This window comes from Pongo pygmaeus, chromosome 17 (genome assembly GCF_028885625.2).
Source record: "Pongo pygmaeus isolate AG05252 chromosome 17, NHGRI_mPonPyg2-v2.0_pri, whole genome shotgun sequence".
NCBI classification, from domain to species: domain Eukaryota; kingdom Metazoa; phylum Chordata; class Mammalia; order Primates; family Hominidae; genus Pongo; species Pongo pygmaeus.
The window spans coordinates 48,122,659-48,145,385 of NC_072390.2; the positions used below are offsets into that span (position 1 = coordinate 48,122,659).

Consider the following 22,727-nt stretch of genomic DNA (forward strand, 5'->3'; position numbering starts at 1 on the left):
CTTTACCAAGAGGACTATGGGGTTTTTGATGCCTGAAGATGTGTTTTTTGATGCCATGTCTTACGTAATTTTTAAAGTGGTGCTTCCAAAGAAATGTGTGCTCTGTTATAGTAACATATCCAGGGGTTGCAAGGACATGGAGTAAGGCTTGCATGACTTACATAGTGAGAGCAAAACAACCATTCATCAGTGAGGAATAATTTTTTTATGTGCTGGGCATTATCATTACAAGATACCTGTCATTCATGTAGCATGAACTGTGATTTAGTTTTTATATTATTTGGTAATAGGCAAATAGTTTATAATGAGGGTGAAGTGGTCATAAAATTAAACATATATATATACGTATATATACACATATGTGTGTATATATTCACACATATACGTGTATATATATACACGTATATGTGTATATATATACACGTATATATACACGTATACGTGTATATATATACACGTATATGTGTATATATATACACGTATATGTGTATATATACCTGTATATATATATATACACAAACCACACAAAGCAATTAAGGAAACCTCTGTTGGGTTGAAAGCAAGACAATATTTATGAGGTACATTTTAACAATATTAGAGATACCATACTTTAGATTTAAAAACGATGTTAAATTTCATCAACTGTTTACAGAGAAGCAGACTATAATTATATATTCCAGTACGGACATTTAAAAAAGTTTTATAAACAGTGTCTATTGTGTTTAGTGTTCCTCAGAATAATGGACATATTTTAGATTTCATGATGTAGAACATGCATTGACATCCCAGATTTTGTCATTATTCTAGTATCAATGAGAATTCTTTATTCCACTGATAATTCTGGAATTTATTTTTACCTCGTTTTGTTTAAGACTTTTTATGTTTTCTGTTTTGCAGTCTCTGTTATGATATGCTGAAATTAGAATCTCCACTTTGTACTGTGGTTTATTAAATATGTTGCATTTCTTTAGGGGGATAACATGTCAGAAATTCTATTACCATGTATAGTTACAAACAATAAAATTTCTTGGCATTGCTCTTGGTGAGATTTACGTTGCTAATTAGTGCTTTAGGAGATGATTCTTTCTTGCCGCTGCAATGTTTTGCCTAGAGATAAGAAATAAACGCAAGTAATTTCTACTGCAAAATCAATTCTTATCTGCAGACTCCATGTTGGCGCCCTTCCTTTAATACTGAAATGGTGGTCTAGTTTGTTTGTGTTGGGCATTTTAGAATTACAGTGTTAGCTCACAGTGTCATCCCTGCCATTTGTTAACATCTAATTCTCTCATTGTGTAAATAGTGTGCACAGTCAGCTACTTAGAGAGGGATGTATGAGACAATGGTGTTATTAAACAGAAACATAGGGCAATTTGCATATATTTGTGTGTGTACATGTGTATAAGCAAGCTTCGAGAATAATCTAGTTCTTAGTTGACATAAAATTTTACTTGTCATCATTACTCAGATTAGAAATCTCAATCAGTGCCATTCTTAACTCCCCTCTCTTGTATCATCACGGCCAGATGGTTCTGGGTAGTGTTAGTTTTATCTTCCTAAACATGTCTTTCTTCCTGTGTACCATACTTTTTGCAATTCTTCAGATACTTATTTCTTACCTTACCTGGATTATTGCACTATCTTCTTATCTGGTTATCTTATCCCAAGTCTTCCTTCCCCCTTTACAAATCTCTTTTTTTCCTCAAAATCGACTGCAGTTTATAGTAGCATTTCTTAATAAGGAATCCATAATCCAAGCACATGTTGAAGATATTGCAGATTTGATTCCAGACCATCCCAATAAGGAGAATATTGCAAAAAAGGGAGTCACACAAATTGTTTGGTTTCCCAGTGCATATAAAAGTCGTATTTGTGTACTGTAGTCTATTGGGTGTGCAGTAGCATTATGTCTGTAAAACACTGTACATACCTTAATTAAAAAAATAATTTATGCTGGACATGGTGGCTCATGCCTATAATCCCTACACTTTGGGAGGCCAAGGAAGGAGGATTACTTGAGCCCAGGAGTTTAAGACGAGCCTGGACAATAACAGAAACAGACCCTGTTGCTATAAAAAATAAAATATTAGCCAGACTTGGTGGTACATGCCTATAGTTCCAGATATTAGGGAGGCTGAAGCAGGAGGATCACTTGAGCCGATGTGGTCAAGGCTGTAGTGAGCTGAGATGGTGCTGCTTCACTCCAGCCTGGGTGACTGAGTGAGACCCTGTCTGAAAAACAATGATAACAATAATCTGAACCTTCAGCAAGTCATAATCACTTTGCTGGTAGAGAGAGTCTTGTCTTGATGTTGATGGCTGCTGACTGATCAGGATAGTGGTTGCTGAAGGATGGAATGGCTGTGGCAATTGCTTAAAGTAAGACAACAATGAAGTGTTCTGTATTGATTGACACGTCCTTTCTTGAAAGATTTTTGTGGCATGCAATGCTATTTGATAACATTTTACCCATAGTAGAACTTAGTTTAACTGGAGTCAGCCCTCTCAAACCATGCTGTTGCTTTTTATCAACTAAGTTAATGTAATATTCTAAATCATTTATTTGTATTTCAACAATGTTCACAGTGTCTTCACCAGAAGAGGATTTTATTTCAATAAACTGCCTTCATTACATATCTATAAGAAGCACCTCCTGATCTGTGAAAGTTTTATCATGAGATTGAAACAGTTCAGTCACAACTTTGGGCTCCACTTCGAATTCTAGTTCTCTTGCTGTTTCTACCACATCTGCAGTTACTTCCTCCACTGAAGTGTTGAAGTGGATCAGAATCCACTTCTTCCATACTCTTGTTAATGTTGCTATTGTGACCACCTCCTGTGAATCATGAATGTTCTCAATGGCATCTAGAAGGGTGAACTCTTCTCTGAAGATTTTCGGTTCACTTTCCTCAGATCCATAAGAGGAATTGTTATCTATGGCTGTTACAGCCTTAGGAAATATATTTCTTAAATAAGAAGACTTGAAAATCAAAATTATTCCTTGATTTATGGACTGCAGAATAGATGTTGTCTTAGCAGGTATGAAAGCAGCATTAGTCTCTTTGTACATCTCCCTCATCTCTTGGGTGACTAGATGCATTGTCAGTGAACAGTAGTATTTTGAAAGGAATCTTTTTATTTTCTTTTTTTTTTCTGAGCAGTAAGTCTTAACAGCTTAAAATATTCAGTAAACCATGTTGTAAACAGATGTGGTGTCATGCATGCTTTGTTTTTCCATTTATAGAGTACAGGTATAGCAGATGTAACATAATGTTTAAGTGCCCTGGGATTTCCGAAATGCTAAATAATCATTGGCTTCAACTTAAAGTCATCAGCTACATTAGCCCCAAACGGGAGAGTGAGCCTGTTTTTTGAAGCATTGAAAGGAAACCTTGACTTCACCTCTCTACCTATGAAAGTCCTAGATGGCATTTTCTTTCAATAGAAGGCTGTTTTGTCTACATAGAAAATCTATTTCATATAGCCACCTTTGTCAATGATCTTAGCAAGATATTTTGGATAACTTGCTGGAGCCTCTACATTAGTAATTGCTGCTTCACTTTGCACTTTTATCTTATGGAGATGGCTTCTATCCTTAAGCCTCATAAACCAAACTTTGCTAGCTTCTAACTTTTCTTCTGTGGCTTCCTTACTTCTCCTAGCCTTCATAGAATTTTGACCAAGTTTACCATTTTATATGGGCACTGTTCATGACACCCCAGACAATTACAGTAGTAACACCAGAGATAACTGATTACAGAACACCATAACAGATATAATAAAAATGACAAAGTTTCAAATATTGTGTGAATTACCAAACTATGACACAGACAGGAAATGAGCGCATGCTATTGGAAAAATGGCACCAATAGACTTGCTTGATGCAGGGTTGCTTCAAACTTGCAATTTGTAAAAAATGCAATATCTGTGAAGCATAATAAAGTGAAACACACAAAACATTAGGTATCCCTAAATTCCAGAAACTGTATCACACATATTAATCACTTAATGTGATTAGTCAAAAGCTACAGTCTTTTGTATGTTTGATGATTGTTTGATTAAATTGAATATGGTACTTTTTCTAATTAGATGGTATCTGGATAAATCTATTATATAATACTCTGATACTATAGGGCTTATATATGAATGATAAAGCCTACATTACACCTTACATTTAGATAAAATGTTGAATTTCTAATCTGGCCGTTTTTATATACATTTGGTTTTACCCAAAATATGTCACTTAAGATGTTTTGGGGCATTGTATGTTTTCTGTACATATTTAATTAGTTTTGAGTTAAATGGTGTAACATAGATTAAATAAGAAGTCATAGGCTGCACATGAATATCACTAATTGTTTAAAATAACTGTGTAATCTCTAGTAAGTTAAGCTTCTTTTAACTTAAACTATTTTTAAATGTAGGGACAAAATAAAGTAATTCTTGAGGAGGATGATAAGATTAGATATTACTGTGGTAGCATTTTCTGAGTAGAAAATCATTATGTGAAATGTTACCCAGGAAGATCAGGTTTCAAGTTTTCAGCACAATCCTAATCAACTTGGGCTTGGGTAACTGTAAAGCCTTTATAGTCAAACATCTGATATTGCAGCCATAGTTGAGTATTTGTGGTTCATTGTGAAATGTCGCCTGTTATTTTTTTCATGATATGAAAAGTAGAAGTCAAGCCCCACAAGAAATTCAAGGACTGTCGTATGTGCCTCTGTGTGTGTGTGTGTGTGTGTGTGTGTGTGTACACGTGCATGCATAGGCACTCACATTTCTGGTAGTTATCACATTGTTAATGTAAGATTGGATTGCTGAATGGGAAGGAGATACTTTTTATACAGAATGCCTCACAGTAATGCAGTAAGTATGGAAGAGGACTCTTAATTACTATTAAGTCCTCCCAGCTTAATTGTGATTGTCTTATCAGCTTAAGCTGCCGTAAGAAAATACCATAGAGTGGGTGGCTTAAGTAACAGAAATTTATTTTCTCACAGTTACAGAAGACAGAAAGCCCAGATTAAGGCTGGCAGTGTCCGTTTCTGGTAAGGGCTTTCTTTGTGGCTTGTAGGTGGCTGCCTTCTTGCTGTGTCATCACATTGGCCTTTCTTCCATATGTCTGCACAGAGACACAGCAAGCTGTCTACTGTTCTTATAAGGACACCAATCCTATTGGATCAGGGCCCCATCCTTAGGACCTCATTTATCCTTAATCACTTCGCTAGAGGGCCCATCTTCAAATGCAGATACACTGAGGGTTAAGGTTTCAACGTTTGAATTTTGAAAGCAGAGACATTCAGTCCATAACCGTGATTCAGAATTTGGAAGATTTGTAGAATTCATAGTATAACATAAGAATATTTCTAGAAATTTTTTGTATCTGATTCATTTTGAAAGTTATTTATAACAATATGCTTAACACAGTACCATGCTTCCATTTTTGCCTCATATGTGTTTTCATATGTTATTCCTAACATATAAACCAATAAAATTAAGAAGTTTTATATTCAAATATTGACCAGGTGCAGTGGCTCACGCTTGTAATCCCAGTACTTTGGGAGGCTGGGGTGGGGGCGTATTGCCTAAGGTCAGGCATTCAAGACCAGCCTGGCCAACATGGTGAAACCCATCTCTACTAAAAATACAAAAATATGCATGAAGTGGTGGCCTGCACCTGTAATCCCAGCTACTCGGGAGGCTGAGGCAGGAGAATTGCTTGAACCTGGGAGGCGGAGGTTGCATTGAGCTGAGATCATGCCACTGCACTCAGCCTGGACAACAGAGCAAGACTCCATCTCAAACAAAACAAAACAAATATAATGTGTATGTTCACATAACATAAACTCACCTGGAGTTTATTTGAAGCCTTTGGTAAAAATAGCTGTGGTGACTGCGTATATATTGATGCCTCAAGGCATCAATAACCACTAAGCTATGCAATTATAGCTACGAAATGGCCATTTCTTAAGATATCTTTTTATGCTGTCAAGCTTTCTTTCTCCATTCTTCCAAATAATTGAGCAAAAAAAGGTAATTTCAGTGATTTCAGCTTTATCAAGATCTCGGTATAATTTACTCCAGAAACATTGAACACTATAAATATTTCAGTGCAGAAATAGGACCCAAAATGGATGTGAAATTACATTGTGTGTGAGTCTTTCCAAGTATCCTATGCAGGTGAAAATCTTTGAGGAGGAATACGCATTTAACTGGGATGATTTTATTTAATTTTTTTTTCTAAGTGGAGCTCTTCTCTTCATTTCTTATTTCATTGCTTATGCTCTTAATTGCCACATGCCTAAATGATTTTAGTTTTGCTTCATTGTTTTGAACTTGACAACATAATTCAAATGCAAAACAGTTGATATGCTCACATGGGGACTTCTTTTTATAGTTGATTTGTTTTCAGAAGGAATAAAAATTATATTTTTGTTGAGCCAGGTTTTCTAAAAGCAATAGCACAAAATTCTTAAAAATAAGTCTTAGTTCTTTTAGGACAATGAAAAGACTGTTTATCCTTTGTCTTCTTACACACCCAAGCAAAAATGAAATTGATAATTGTTGACTGGAACTCAGGTCATTTTTCTATTGAGTTTCTTTTTTATTAAAAAGTTAAGGCCTGTGCCGGTGCAGTGCAAGATGTCTGTATGATCTCTGGGTTCTCTGTAGTCTGCTAGTAATCATCTCCTGGGCCTGTTCTTAGTACTCAGGTATATATATGCAGGGTGGTTAGTTGTCAAATTACAGGAACATCACAGAAATTAGAGGACCTCAGAGAAATTAAGATAAAGTTGTGGAGATGTAGATATTACTGTTAAGTTAATTAAATACCTACTAAGCGCCTATTCAGTGTTTACTGTGTAAGATCCTGATAACTTTTTGGAAGTTTTAAGGCATATGTTCATTCCATTAACATTTATTCAGCACATTCTGTGTTCTTGAAACTGTAGAAGTTGTGGGGGTTAATAGATGAATAAAATACCATTTCTGCCTTTGAGTATTTCAGACCATTTTCTGTGTTATTTAATGAGGTCTTTCAGCCTCTTCTCTGTGAAGCATATCTTAAGCCTCATACTTGATGTTATTTTTTGATTTTAAAGTTGATAATTTCTAAATTATCTCTTGAATTATTCATGTATATGATATTCCAACATGTTAAAAAGTGTTGTCTTTCCAACACAGATATAAGCTCTTAAAGGTAAGGAACTCATACCTTTGTACCATTAATTTTCTTGGCATAGTGCTGAAATGCTGTGTTTTATATAGTATGTCAAGCAAATTAATAAATAGGGACATGATAATAAAAATAATACCTAACATCTATTGATCCTTTATATTAGGCTTAATGCCAAGGACTTTACATAAATTACCTTGAAACAAAAGATTTGAGATGGATAGATACTATGTTCCCCATTTTACCAGTAAAGAACCAGAGGCAGATGAGGGTGAGTAATTTGAAAGAGTTCATCAAGCTAGAAAATGATAAACCTGGGATTTGATGTCTGACTTAGAGCCAATTGTTCTTAACCTTTTTAAACATTTGTGGCCTAAGTCTAATAAAACTGTGATTTAAAAAAGTATTGGTTATAAGATTCTATCGAGTAAACACTCCCCTGTTGCTGTTGGCAGTTTTTCTGCCTAATTGTTGCTATCCTATATGATTACTCACCAAAATGAAAGTCTGGCTTGTCAAAGACAGGTATGTTGAAACTCTTTCAGTTTATACCCTAGTTGTAAATAGTTTTGAAGAGTGAAAAAAAAAATTTCCACAACCCACTTACATTTGGAGGATGCAAAACCGCACACCGTTTTGCTTGTCCAACATGAGGATGACCATTTTGGGTAAATATTTGGGCTTATGGACAGCAACATGACATATTTTAAATGTAACTTCGTACTATTTGTTTTTAGAAGATGGTGCTCTGAGGGCAGGAAACATACTGTGGGTAATGGGAGATCTAACGACTTCATGAAACTCTCAATTTTTTATTGTTGATCTTGGACTTACAGATTGAAATTCTTGTTTCTTGCTAACTGTTACTAGTCAAATCATAATTGCTAACAAAATGTAGATAATCCAGAAGGTAATTTTAGAAGGTGGCAATTTCTACACTTGTGGAAACACTTGCATGAAAATAGTTGAGATTGTCTACCTCCACCATGTTTAGGTCCACCATGTTTAGGTGGAGGTAGAGGAAGGCTAAATTATTAACATCGTTTTTCCTTTTGAGATACATGTCTAGGCAAAGAAAAGGAGGCCTGAATGAGTGCCCCAGTATAGTTTCAGAAGCAGCATGACTGCATCCTTTAGGAAGTGTTCTTAAGCAGAGAACAAGCAGAATCTTTATCATGACCACTTGTTCATCCACTCTCCTATCACCCATTTGTTATACTCCCACTGGGAAGTATGAAAACATCACCCTTTCCTTTTTATTTTTACAAACGACATATGCATAATTGCCAAGCAGGGCATGTTTCAGGCCACTGTGGCTATCTTAAATTCATAATGTAGTTCTTCTCTAGCATGTCTGCATGAAATACAATTCGTACAGTGATTATTCAGTTTGTAGCTTAATTTGTGTTCATTGAAGATGACCCGATGGTTGCTAGAAATAGAAAATTGGCATTAATTAAGATTTGTTGGAACAGATTGTTGTCAGTGAGGTGGTTTAAAGAATAGCTCAGATCTTAATTTCTTAAATGTTAGGATTAGCAAGGCTCACTATGGAAGCCTCCTCTCCCACTCTCCCCCACTACAAGAAGGAAAGTACTGAACAAGAATACAGGAAGTACTAGTAGGAATTGCCAAAGTTTTTACGGCTTACTCTGTTTTATTTAACTTTTCGAAATTTTAACTTGATTGCTAAGATGAGAATTATTTATTATTTTTGAATTCCGTTCTTTTTTATTGTATTACTAAAAGTAAGTCATCCAATTATAACTTAATTCCCAAAGTTTTATAGGTTACTTTTTATAGTACGTAGAGTGGTAAAGGCTTCTCTCCTTTTCTCATAAGAAGGTGATGAGGGATTGTGAAATAGTCTCTGAAGCATTTTGAGTAACTTGGAGCAGACAATGATTTAAACTTTTAAATCCAGTCTTCCCTGTACCCAACTTCCAACCACCTGGTTTCCCCAACAATTTCTAGTCTTTATTAAAAGGGTACCTTTGTGATAAGAGAGTAGGGGGATACATAATTTTTAATAGCTAAGGAGTTGTGTCCTTTGGTAAAAAGAAGGCCAGGACTAGTTTCCACATGGACCATTTACTGTTGTTTATTATTATCCCAATTTTAAACCATGCTTGTGAGAATTGATCTGAGAGCAAGCTTCCTCTTCAAAACAGATCATTCAAAACAGCCCCTACCACATTAGGATGCAAACTAAGACATGAATGAAGTTTATCTGAGAATTATATTTTGTTTCTGGTAAGGATGTTTTAGATCATATAATTTTAGATTTTTGTTTCACAAATCAATAAACTAAGGCTTAGAAAAAGTGAGTTGTCCACAACGATAGTCAATGAATATTTGACTCATCTTTAAGCTTAGAAGAGGCTGATTATTTCAGAATTTAAGAAGAATGTACAAAAGTATATTCAAAAGTAAGTGAAGGCTGAACCCTGTGTAAAGAAAGAAGGATCAATGTTCTGTTCTTAGGTACTACTGAAATGGAACTATTGAAATAGTTCTTAGGTACTATTCAGTGGGTCTGGCCATTGAAAGGAATGGCAAAAACCGCAATTACTTTTGCACCCACCTAATAGTAAATAGTTGTAAAACTGTTGGCGGGAGTTAGAGATGCAAGAGAGATTGTACTATAATTTGTACTTCAAATAGTGATCTAAAATTTTTGATTCTGGTCTCATTGGCTTCTTGTTGCCACCAGGACCTCACCCAAAGGAAGACTGAAAAGAACAAGGAAGGGGCTGTGACTGGCTCAGATTCCCACCATGGGTTGGTGGAGAGAGCCATTGAGCTCAGTAAGGCATGGTGAGCCAATGACGAACTCGCAGAGAGAAATCATTGAATTGAGTATTATTTTCCAGTTTTTGTTTGGAATGCATTTAACTATGGGATATGTGAGGCAAGGGCCAATAGATTTGTCTGTAGACAATTTGATAAAGAGGGTTTGTCCAACAGCTATTCTCTTTTCAGATTTTCCCCATGGACTTACAACCCACTCTGTTTCTTTACTTACATTATATTTTATGTTTTCTGATTGAATTTTCCTTCTGTTTCTCTATAAAAAATAAAATGGATAGCAATTAAATATTTAAATGTAATCACAGTAAAATATAATGGTCTGAAAAGTCCAATCAGTAAATGAAAACATTGTGAAGTAATGTGAAGAGACAGTAAAAATCAAGTTTTCATTTACTGATTATTTTTTCTGGCATTAGTAACATTTAAATTTTCTTCATGAATGGATCTTTAGTGTATCAAATGCAGTATATAATATATGTAATGATTATTTTACTGATTAAAAGCAGCTAAATCCAATATAATTCAGAGCTATCAAATGCTTTGTGTAATTAATTCATTATGTGTTGTCTTATTCATCACATACAAAATGGTGATATTGATCCCTGACCTTCCTATTGTCTAGGCTTGCTATGTGGACTAAAATTAAAACATGCATTTGATAGCCTGTTACAAGTGTATGCTGCTGATTTTATTAAACACTTTGCAGTTAATTTAAATATTTTCAGACTGTTTTTCTTATGTTTGGAGAATCAAGATCCAAGAAATTAGCTGTTTACTTTATAGCACAGTCTATTCTGTAAGCTGATGTGTAAGTTTGCATGGGTATCATGGAGTCCCAAAATTTAAATGACATAATCAAATAGAAGTTCACTTTGCATGTTGCAGTCTGAAGGTGGGTAGTCTTATGAGTTATGAGATAGCTGTGTTACCCCAGGATATCAAGGAAGCTAGGTCCTTCTGTCTTGTTGCTTTGCTGTCTCTAGGATTTTGTTCTTATCTCAGTGGTCTGAGATAGCGTGCAGCTGGAAGAAGGGGCATGCATAGTCCCTTTAAAGACATGCTCTGAAAGTTGAATGAACAGTTCTACTCATGTCCCATTGGTCAGACATACACGTGCACTGAGCTGAAAGGGAGGCTAGAGAATAAATCTTTATTCGAGGAGGCATGTTCCAAGATAAAAAGTGGAGGATCTTAACTTTAGGGAAGGGTCCTTCTTGGAGAACAACCACCAGCCTCTGCCAAATCTGTTTTTTCATTAAATCCCATGTGTGGGCTTGATTTATATTAAAGATGTGTTATCACTTTTTACGTTTGAAAAAAATTACCTATATGGTTTACACAGACACTCCTTATATTTTAGGTCTCTCTGACAATGCTGAGCCTATAATGGCCTTCACCAATTTTTGCTCTCCACCCCCACCTTCAAGGCCTAATTCAAATGTCACATAGCACCTCCTTGTGAAGAATTCTTTCACTCCTTTAGCTTCAATTCATCACTGTCTTTGCAATTTCATTTTAACATAATATGTGTGTTCCTCTGTTGCAGTATCTAATAAACTCAATTTTTCTTGTAATAGGACTGTAGTTTGCTTAATTGGTAGAGTTCACGTCTCATTGATCCTTTTCTTCCCCATGGTGTCCTTGTTAATACTGGACTTATGATATTTTCAGATGGAATGAGTGGAAATTTGAATTCTAGCTGTTTCTTCTTTGAATGTAATGTATTATCTTGGATAAGTCACTTAGACTATTTTTCTTGTCTTTCCAGTAAAACAGGGGAAATCATAATTCTTGCATCAAGCTATTATAAAAATAAAATAATTTGAAAAAACTTGAAAAATGTTCTGTCAATTGTAAGATATTTAGTTTATGAGATGTTACTGTTTGTTGCCATTGTTAGAAATTTGGAGAAAGCTAATCAAGATAGAATGAAATCCAATTTGCATTCTAAGATATTTTACAGCAGTATTTTGGCATACTGGTGCCAAATGCTTCATGTTTCCATAAGAAATATTAAAATATCTAATATTTTTAATCTAAAATTTCATCAGTAGTTAGAAAAGGGAGTCTAGTTAGTGTTCTTTATTCAGATTTCATGACAAGATATAAAACTACTGTTACTTAATGAAGCAGAGCCTCAGTTGTTTTTAATATATATTAATGACTAATGTTGGGGCTGGATATGCTGGCTTGTGCCTGTAATCCCAGCACATTGGGAGGCCGTGGCAGGAGGATGGCTTGAGGCCAGGAGTTTAAGACTGTCCTTGGAAATATAGCAAGACCCCTTATGTACAAAATAAAAAAAAAAAACAGCCAGGTGTGATTGTGCATACCTGTGGTTCTAGCTACTTGGGAGACTAAAGTGAGAGGGTTGCTTGAGCCCAGAAGATGGAGGCTGCAGTGAGCTGTGATTGTGCCACTGCACTCCAGCCTAGGTGACAAAGTGAGGCCTTGTCTCAAAAATAAAATTAAAAAGAAAAACTAATGTTGGGACTCCAATATCAGGGATTGGGATTTTCCTGGTGTACACTCTACCTATAAGTAAATTATCCTTTATTAACTGAGATGCTTTATTTGGATCTTATTTGTAACTCAGAGAGCATTTTTTTTTTTACTGTAACGTTAAAACTTTATTTAGCAAATTATACCTATTGATATTTCCTAATTTGCCATGTTTGGTATAATGACAGTTCATTTACAATAAATCCTAATTCACTTAACATATTAGTGTTCAGGTTTTTTTGTTGTTGTTGTATTTTGGTGGGGGCGGTGGTGTTATTTCTTTAGCTATTTTCATACTTAGGTCATTTCAACCTTCTGAATGTATGATATTGATGTAGAATTTCCTTTGCTTTCCCATCGTGCATACTCATAAGTGTTAACGGTAGTATCCCGACAGTATTTCTGCCCATTATCTGATGGGTATGTTTTTGGGGAAAAGGGATGTGTCTTAAAGTCCTGTGTCTGCACCGTCATCTGAATTTTGTTTGAAATGTGATTATGAAGCTTCATATACACAAAATGGAAATTTGGAGAAGAGACTTTAGGGAGCAAAACCAATTTGCTGTCTCTTAGGAGGTGCATATGTATGTAGGAAATAATTCTTTGGAAAATCTGTGTCATTATTTGTGTGCTTCTGTCTTTGAGATCCTCAGTTTAATATTTATTGAACATTCATTGTATGCTAGGATTTTTCCATTATACTGAAATAGTTTGATGCCTATTAAACTAAATACAGCATAGAATATATTTTAATTATGAACAGTAATCTGGTTTCCAAGATTCTTGTAAATTGCACATACATACACTAATGCTTTAGCCTCTGTTGGTTATTAGGATCACTGCCACCTTAATACTCATTTATCATTTAAGATACAGATGGTTAGTGCTCCTGGGAAACTTTCCCCCAAGAAATATGGTTTCTTCTTTTGTATTCCTTGGGGGAATTTCTAGTGTATCATTATCGTTGTTTTTTTAATAACTCTTTCTCTCAACTAAACTATGAATTCCAAGAAAGCTGGTAGCATATCTCACTCGTTTGCACGTCCTGTATGATTCCTAGATCATAGTCGCCATCACAGCAAATGTTTATTGAACTGAACATATATTACTTAGACATCTTTAGTCAATATTTGTATAAGGAAGGGTTTGAGAAGATTCTTGTACTTGACTGTGATTGAAACCTCAGGTTATGCAACAGGAAGCCAGTATGTCGAACATGAGAATTTAAAATTTTAGGAAGAAAACTACTTCATATTACTAAGCAACCAAGTGAACTCTCTCTTTCAAAATAATGTTTTCTGAGTTTTATGCCTAGATGAGTCAATTCGTTGCATTATCCTTAGTGAGAGACATGTTATTCTTTATGAGATATAGTGAAGTTAGTGAAGATGTCCAGAAAAACATAATGAATACTATGTTTGCTATCTCAGGTCCAAGTCTATCTAAAAGGTTTCTAGGTATCTGACATCAGCAGAATAATTGACATAGGAACCAAAATATATACCAAGTAGGTAGGGGAGGCAGTACACCAAATGGATATTTCCAAGTTTTCTTTGTTTTAATATAGATAGAAAATAACTGACAAGGATGGAATGGGTCTGTATAGTAGAGCAAGTTAAATGGAGATAAGAAGACAGAATTCTGTTAACCTTAAATGCAATTATATATGATGAGCATTTTTATAGATAGCAGCTTGACTCAAAAATAATTTAGGGTAAGTACATAGAAAATAATGCTGCAGTGATTTAACCCACTTAATTTTGTTTTAGATGCATTCTGGAACTAGAGGAAGTTGGTAAAATTTGGCAGTAGGACTAAAAGTTCCAGTTGTCACTATTATAGTAGTTTAGGTGAAAGGGGCAAGCAGAAAGGAAATAGTCCTCAGTCTTTTTATAATAAAGGACCCAAGGGAAAAAAAAACAGTGAATTCTCTGGTTAAACTTTAAATACTCTGTGTAATGTCTATTACTTTGTTTCTAAAAAGCCTGTTCATTAAGGAGAAGGAAAACGGAAATTCTTTTAGTTGGTTTGAATTCTTTTTTGATTTTTATGTATGATAGCTGTTGGAGCTCCATTGATCATTTAAAAAAAAATCTTACCATTTCAAGTTGTTGTTCCTTCTAAGGTTCCTGGCCCTGCTCCATTATAAGCAAGTGCAATCAGTCTAGAGCTCTTTGATCAGGAGGGAGTCGGGTAATGCTGTCAAGGTGATGGTAGTTAGGATTATGAAAGTGGTGGGATTCAGGAGGAGTCAAGGCACATTTTATAATATCAAATAAACCTTCAAGGGTTAATCTGGCATTGCTATTCTATCTGCTGGGTCAAGGCTTTTTTTTTTTTCCTCATGCTCTTTTAAATACTGGATTCTGTCCACCCTGTTTAGAAGATTAGCCTTGGAAACCAATATTGTGTTTTCTTTCTTCCCTTCAGGACAAACTATTTTCCATTTGGGATCACCTCAACTACCTTAACAGGCAGCACCAGGTCTTCATATGCTTTAAGTTTACCTTCTGCTATGGAAAGGATCTTTCCTTGAATGTTCATATTTTCATCTTGAGAAGGCAATATATATAGGATTGGTTAAGCAGCTGTAAATAAATATGACAAAGTAGAAGAGTGGTTTGTGGGAGTTTTACTATATATACACATATATAATATTTTCCAGTCTGGTTTCAGACCCCGGCATGGCTTGGAGACAGCGTTGGTGTGTATGAAGGATCTTCCTCCAATGAAGGATTTGGGACAACTTTCCATGATGATTATATTAGAGCCTCAGCTGCTTTCGTGTTGGTCATGAGGTGATGCTGAACCGAATGCTTGAACTAGCAGGAGTGGCTGGGATTGCATTGGAGTGGTTCCGTTCATTCCTTCCGGGTAGGTACCAGCTAGTGACGTTGGGTGAAAATGGACATTGAGGGTCTTCCCGTAAGGAACCCCATAAGAGTCACTCATTCCCCTGTCATTTAGTGGGCATGAGAGGACAAATGGACAACTGAAGGCCAGGCAGTGCGATTTGAATGACTGGGTAGAAGGTTATGAGAGTGATTCCCAGATTGGTGTCGCTCACATATGTTATTTCTGTTTTGTCAGTGTGACAGTGCAGACTAGAATGGAAAGTGAGAAAGTGTGAATTGTTGGAAAGTGAAAATTCGAGAGGCTCTGGTGGCTTTCTAATTTCTCTGTCTGAATTACAGTTTGTGTAAACTGTGGCCATATTTTAACCACAAATTTATCTAAACATGAAAATCCTATGTAATATTAGATAGAAATGTTTTATTTTCCTTTCTTGTATATATCCAGAGCCTTTTTCCCTGTGAACATTGACTGCATCTCCATGATCTTTCTTGCTGAAGTTGTAGTCTCCTTGTTCACTCTTTTGCTTGGGACCCTTTTAAGCAAAGTAGCATGATGACATTAATAAATATTCTTGAGGCTGATTTTTCCCGGTGACTGTTTTATCTTCACTGAAAGCACTTCATTATTCTGATTCTGCTTTCCTAAGAATCAAATTGGGTTGTAGTTTTAAGGAATTTGCAGCATAAATACTGCCTCTACTTTGCCTTAAACTGCTCATGCATTTTAAATTTTTACAAGGAATATACTAGAGTTTCTCCAATTTTGAACATGTTGCTTAGAAATGTGCTTCTTCTTGGTTATTTATTTATATAATATGATTTCAGTATTTTCCTTTAGACTAATGAAAAGCTTGCTGAGTGTTGAACATGAAAGAAGTTTATTAGGTCTAAGAGTAGAATACAGGTAAAGAACTGAAAAGAAAACACAGATATATGTGTCTGTAAATATCATTAGAACTGTCTGTTCAATGTCATTTTGGCAAAACGGCAGGAAACTAACATTTATGTAGTAACTGATCAGTGTCAGGCACTGAGCCAAGCAGTTTCTATTTTTTTTAGCTGATTTATTCCTGATGGTAACGTTGAGAAGCGGGTGCTGTTTCTTCATTTTACAGATGAGGAGATTGGTGCTGAGAGAAGCTAGGTATCTTGCCGAACTTCACACAATGATAAGTGGAAAGATCTATTATTTGGCCTGGGTTTCGCCCATCCCAAAGCTCAGTATTTCCGTCACTGTGGGCCACAGGCAAGCGTTAGACCTGAAGTGGGGTCCCTAGAGAAAAGATTTTGAAAAGAAGAAGAAAATGATGGTTAGGAGACATGAACAAACCAAGGAAGAAATGGGAGACGTAGGAATGTATTAGGATAATGTTGATTTTGAAAATTTCCAGAGTTTTCCTCACACTTAGTTTGAAAAGCCAAGTGATAAAAGGAACAATTTTAAGATTATCAAATGAACAGGTTTAGAATTTTGGATTTTCTATCTTTGTTCTGACATTTCTTCACACTATGCTGAAAATGAAGTCAAGATACCCCACACTGGATCCTAGAAACTTACTCTAAGGATCTGTGCATGGAAGGCAATCAGGTGGTTAGTAATTAATTATCTGAGGAAAGACAGCATTTGAAGACAAATATCAGGTGTTTACTGTTTATAAAAGCTTTTTTGTTTTTAGTGTGTCTGCAAAAATTTTTCTATGTGGAACGTTGGCTTACCACTGCTTTTAAGTATAACATGGTACATATGACAGAGATGTGGTGAATTCTTGTGTTCTACTTAAAGAGTAACTTGTCTGGATTTCAGTAAATAGTTGTTTTCATCTTTGGATGGAGTTTGAATTCATACTAGCAGTTTTCATTTTTATGTTGATGATCGCTGTCTCTCATCATCACAATAGATTTATTTCAGGTATAGTCAGAGAGGATGTTGTTTCTGTGCTTATAAATGGACGTTGACACTAGAAAGGTTAAAGCTGTTACTGTTATCCTAACATTATGTTGTCATTACTGATAGTTACTGGTACCTTGGAAAACAATCCCCCCACATGCCAAAAGAAGTAAAGCCCTTTAACTGCAATGATTTTCAATGTCAATGCTATATTTTATCTACTATTAACTCCTGAAGTAACATTTGTAATTGAATTCAGCACCTTAAGATTTCCTGACTTAGCTTTAGTGAAATATTGATTTCATGAAATTAGGTGGCAGGTGTATCCAGGAACTATTTCCTGAGAGCTTTAAGTGGCAATATAAAAGACCAAGAACATTAATTCAAGTTAAATGAGTTGGTTGGAGTTGTGCTTACTTAAATAAGATGCTTGCCAAATGGCCAGAAATTGTGATATCCCAAGTTGTGTTTTTAGGAAGATTGAAAAATGAAGAATATTTATCCTTTTGTTACATAAACATAGGTAGTTCTCTATAATTTTTAGCAATGGTTTAATCAGTTGCCATTTAGTTAGTTGATTAAATAGGGGCCCAGGTTTAAGATAATTTTTTCTTGAACTATTACCTTGGCTCTCCAATTCTCTTTTCTATCCCAATTACATTTACATATTCTCCTTTTTCGTTATTGGAATTGCTCTCTGGAGAGTCTCTGTGTGTCTGGTTGGAACATTGATATTGCTGTAAAATAATGCACAGGAAATCTTATTTTGTTTATAGATACATTTCTCCTCATGGGTAATCAAAACACACATTTTTTCCTAACGAAGATATTTCTGTAAAACAAAGGTAATACTTATATAACTGATTAGTAGCATTGCTTGTGAAATTTATTAATATGTATGTATAATTTTATAAATTTTAAAAACTATTAGCTTGCAACATTGTTATTTATTCTCTTTAAACATTTACATTGATCCTAGTCATCTTGACCTTTATTTTACTGGTTTTAATGTACGGAAGAAGAGTATTAATATTGGCTTGTAGCAAGCATAAGCATTTCTGTGACCCCCTGCTCTGAACTTATGTTTCTCATGAATCATATTTCCCTGAGGGTGAAATTAAAACAAGAACTAGGTGTATTGAATTTCTTTTAGGCCTACTGCTGGATTCTTAAGATGTATTTTTAAGTGTCGCATACTAAGTTTGGGGAAAGGAAGGGTGCTTAAATTCACTACTCTTTCTAGTTATACTTCCTTTCCAAAGCCTCTTGTTTCCATAAGAGGACTTACTTTGAAATTGGTCCTTTTGTAAAGTTTGTTTTTACTTCATAATTCTATCTGCATTTTACATATATATATTTCACACCATCCTAAATAACTATGATGTTTGAATTTCACAAAACTTACAGTTTACTACAGAAACCTATGGCTTTTTTTTTTTTCTAGAAAGCTTATGTTTTAAAAAATATGTTTATATGGTAGCACTTCTAATCAAAATGGAAACCACCAGTGGACAAAGTACCTTGAGAATATAGGTGGATGAAGAAGGAGGAGGAGAGAGGAGAAAGAAACTAAATTAAATTGGCACTTGTCTTGTGTTATGAATGCCAGTCTTAACACAAGTGGTTAGGTTAGTTATTTTTAGACATTTCCTTTATCAAACATTTAAAGGTAAAACTTTTCCCATAGCCAGCAAAACGCTGAGCTGAATTCTTTTGACATTCTGCTGATCAAGGAATTTCAGATGAGTAGTACCAGAATTTTCTGGAGAGAAAGGGGTAGGAGGATGAATCAAAAATTAGATAATGAACAAGGGAACTCTGCTGTTTTTCTTTCTGAACCGTAGAAAACAATTACAAATGATAATTTTTTCTTCAACATGTAATATGCTTTTCTTCAACATGTAATTTTTTTACATTTTGAAAATAATTTTTCCTTCAACATGTAATATGTGTTTTGTGTTGAGAAAGATACAGACACAATCAAAAATGTAAATATAAAAGTCATACCAATAGAAAAAAATTAGAAAAAAATTTAAATGTAACATTTAAATCCACCTTTGACAGGGAAGTAACTTTTCACAGTTAGAAGCTGTAAAATAAACCACAAAGGAAAAGATGGAGATAATTGGCTACATAACATTTTATATAGCTGCATATGAAAAACAAAACATTAAGTCATAAACCATGGAGAAAATATTTTTAGTTAATATGCTAGAGGTATTCTATAAAGAGATTATTAAAACAACAAGAAAAACCAATGACCCTCTAGCATCATGGTCAAAGGACATGAACAGCAGAGGAGCTCTAATGCATAAAACTAAGGAATAAACAAATATGTGGATAAGCATTCAGTCTTACTAATGATCCTAAAAATCAGAGTTAAAGCAACCCTTGAGAATTGTTTTTTTAGTTCACCTAATAAATTAATCAGTCTTTGCATCTCATTCTTGACTCCAAGTGATGCGTCTTGCTTATATACTGCTGGTGAGAACGTAAACCAAAACAACACATTGAAAAGTCAGTTGGCATTATTCACAAAGGTCATTAAATAACCCGTATCTCATGAATTAATAATGCCACTCTACAAACCTAATATAAAGTATTCTCGATTATAAGAAAAAATATAATATGCTTTAAGATATTCATAGCAGTGCTATTTTAATTGTAATTAAAGGACAATTTAAATATTCGCTGCTGATATCAGTAACTCTCAAACTTGGTTGCACATTTGAATCATTTGGAATGATTTAAGAAAACACTGACACCTCAGCGCCATCCAGATATTTTTACTTAATAAGTGTGAAGTTGGCCCTGACATTTGCATTTTTTAAAATTTCCCTAAAATCCGAATATATAGCCAGATTGAAGACCACTAACTTGAAACAAGTTTACAGAATATTTTAAACCATTTGATGTGATATTTTTGATAGTTTTGTGGTAGTATGTAAAATGATATAAATATTGTTATTCAGCATTTAAATAAATTATAACTTTAAAATGGAAAGAATTAGGCTGGAAGAAAGTTTACAGAGTGCTTAGAGTTACATTCAGGAATTGGTATTTTGAGTGATTTTTCTCATCTTTTATTCAATTTGCATTTAGTAGTGTTCTTGTATTACAAAGAAAAAACTGTATTTAAAGGAATGGTTCCTTCTGGCCAGATCTCCTAGATAGCTTCCTACTTACAGGTTATTTCTACCTATGAGTAGAGAGATTTATTCTGGCTTATAAAACAATTATATGCTGATGCTAGGGTATATATCATATTATAATAAAATTCTTATAGGATTTTTTCCTTTCTTTGATCTTAGTAATATTTTCTCATATAGTTTTCTGAAGTTTGGAATATAAAGAACTCACATCAGTCATTTTTCTCTTATTACTCTACAACCATGACAATCACTTGTCACCATTTTCTAAATACTGTCTGTATACTGGTAGCTGCCCCAGTGTTTATCCTGAACACCACCATTAACTCTCTGATGCATGTACATATCTGAATTTTGGATGCATACTGTTAAATCACTGAGTCCAGAACTAAATTCATCATATTGTCAAACTAATCTCTTCTGTATTGTCCATCTCAATTATACCACCATTCTTCTCTAGTTCCCAGTCCTAAACTCTTTCTTCTCCTTTATCTCACACATTTTGTCAGTGTCTTTGTCCAAAAAACAACAAGAAAAAACCAGCCTACTACTTTGTTTTGTTTTTTGTCTTTGCATGTATTTCTTGACTTTCTCCACCTTGCTGCCTACCATTAGTTCTCTGGCGAAGCTTGCTCCATCTTCCCTGCAGGCAAGTCCTGCAGGCTTCTAACTGGTCTGTCTTCTAGGTGTATCTCAGCTTAAATCTATCTTTGTGCTAATAAATGGACAAGAGCACTTTCCTTGTTAAAGTCCTCTGGGGCTCTCTGTCATCTCCTGCATGAAGTATAAGCTCCTTGCCATGGCATTTAAACTGTGGAACTAAATGTCATGCGCCATGAAGTGGTGTGGACCTTCCCTCTGGAATCTGATTCCTATCCTATTCGCTCTTCTACTCCTCGCTCTGGAATCATGTTCCTGCACACCACATTCAGTTCTGTCCATTTGTGCTTCTCCTCCCACGTGGTATGGCCTCTTCATCTCCACCCCTCGAGTGAATTAGCAAAAATTTAAAGATTGATACTATCCGTCATTAACTAGTTACTCTCATTAGAAGGTAATTTGGAAGTAGCTATTAAAATTTACAAAGCACACTTCCAACTGGAAATACAATCTTTTTATCTATTGTAGGAAGATAGTTGTACATAAACAAAGAGAACACTATATAAAACTCTTTATTGTAGCACTTTTTTCATGGATGAAATTAAATGCAAACTAAGTGTTCTGTAATAAGGAAATACTTAAATGAATTATGATACAGTACATATATTTTATAGACTCTTAAGAACATTACATGGATATTAAAAACATTCAAAATCTTATAATTAAACTAATTTGCATTTTTGATATGTTACTTTTTGGTAATGTCAAATTACATTAATGCCTTATACATCTTATCAATTTTCCATTATTTGTAAGCAGAATATACACTTGTAAAAAATTCATGCATGGCGCGGTGGCTCATGCCTGTAATCCCAGCACTTTGGGAGGCCAAGGGGGGTGGATCATAAGGTCGGGAGATTGAGACCATCTTGGCCAACATGGCAAAACCCCGTCTATACTAAAATACAAAAAAAAATTAGCTGAGCGTGATGGCGCGTGCCTGTAGTCCTGGCTACTCGGGAGGCTGAGGCAGGGGAATCACTTGAACCTGAGAGGCGGAGGTTGCAGTGAGCCAAGATCAGGCCACTGCATTCCAGCCTGGCGACACAGCAAGACTCCATCTCAAAAAAAAAAAAATCAAGTAAGAATTAATAAAGTAAAATGTTAAGGCGTTAAAAGAATTCTATAGACTATTAAGAGCAAAAAAGTTTTCATTTGTATTGAAAATAAATGTAAAAATCTAAACCATAAAGTTGAATATATGCATATATATGAATGTAAATACAAAAAGATCTGGAAGAAATCATGGTTGACCTTTAATAGTTATTCATTCTGAGGCAGTGGATGGGATTGAGGGGAGTTGAGGAGGACTTTTAACTGGGTATAATGATGTACTTTTGCACTTTCCATGTAATTACATTTGCTTGCATGAAAACATTAATTGAATCAAGGAAAGAATCTGATGGAATTAGAGAAAAGTCACATTGTGAGGAAGAAAATAATGAACAATTTTTTTCTGCTTTGAAAATACAGCAGAGTACCCACGTTCCAGCAAACAGCTGGAATTAACAGTTGTGGACGTGGCATAGTTGCTTCATTTTTTTTTTTTTTAATAAAGTCTAACAGAAAAAGCTGAAGTTGCTTTGATTTCCTCTTCTTTCTCCTCAGAAGCAATGATGTCATAGATTTGCTGGGTATTGTCGTAGTTCAGAATTTATACTTTTATTATGAATCTATAGGGG

At 34.9% G+C, this 22,727-nt stretch overlaps 1 protein-coding gene across 8 annotated transcripts in view; it reads left to right on the forward strand.

The window, feature by feature from the left end:
• ASXL3 (ASXL transcriptional regulator 3) overlaps positions 1-22,727 on the forward strand; it is a 173,262-nt gene that overhangs the window by 33,821 nt on the left and 116,714 nt on the right. For 3 of the 8 annotated variants that reach the window (XM_063653526.1, XM_063653527.1, XM_063653525.1), the window contains exon 3: positions 15,170-15,367. The exons of 4 other annotated variants lie outside the window; for them this stretch is intronic. The gene's annotated coding sequence lies outside the window, so the exon portion shown is untranslated. Of the gene's footprint in view, positions 1-15,158; positions 15,368-22,727 lie in introns of all 8 variants that reach the window. One more of the 8 variants, XM_063653528.1, reaches the window with a different exon arrangement.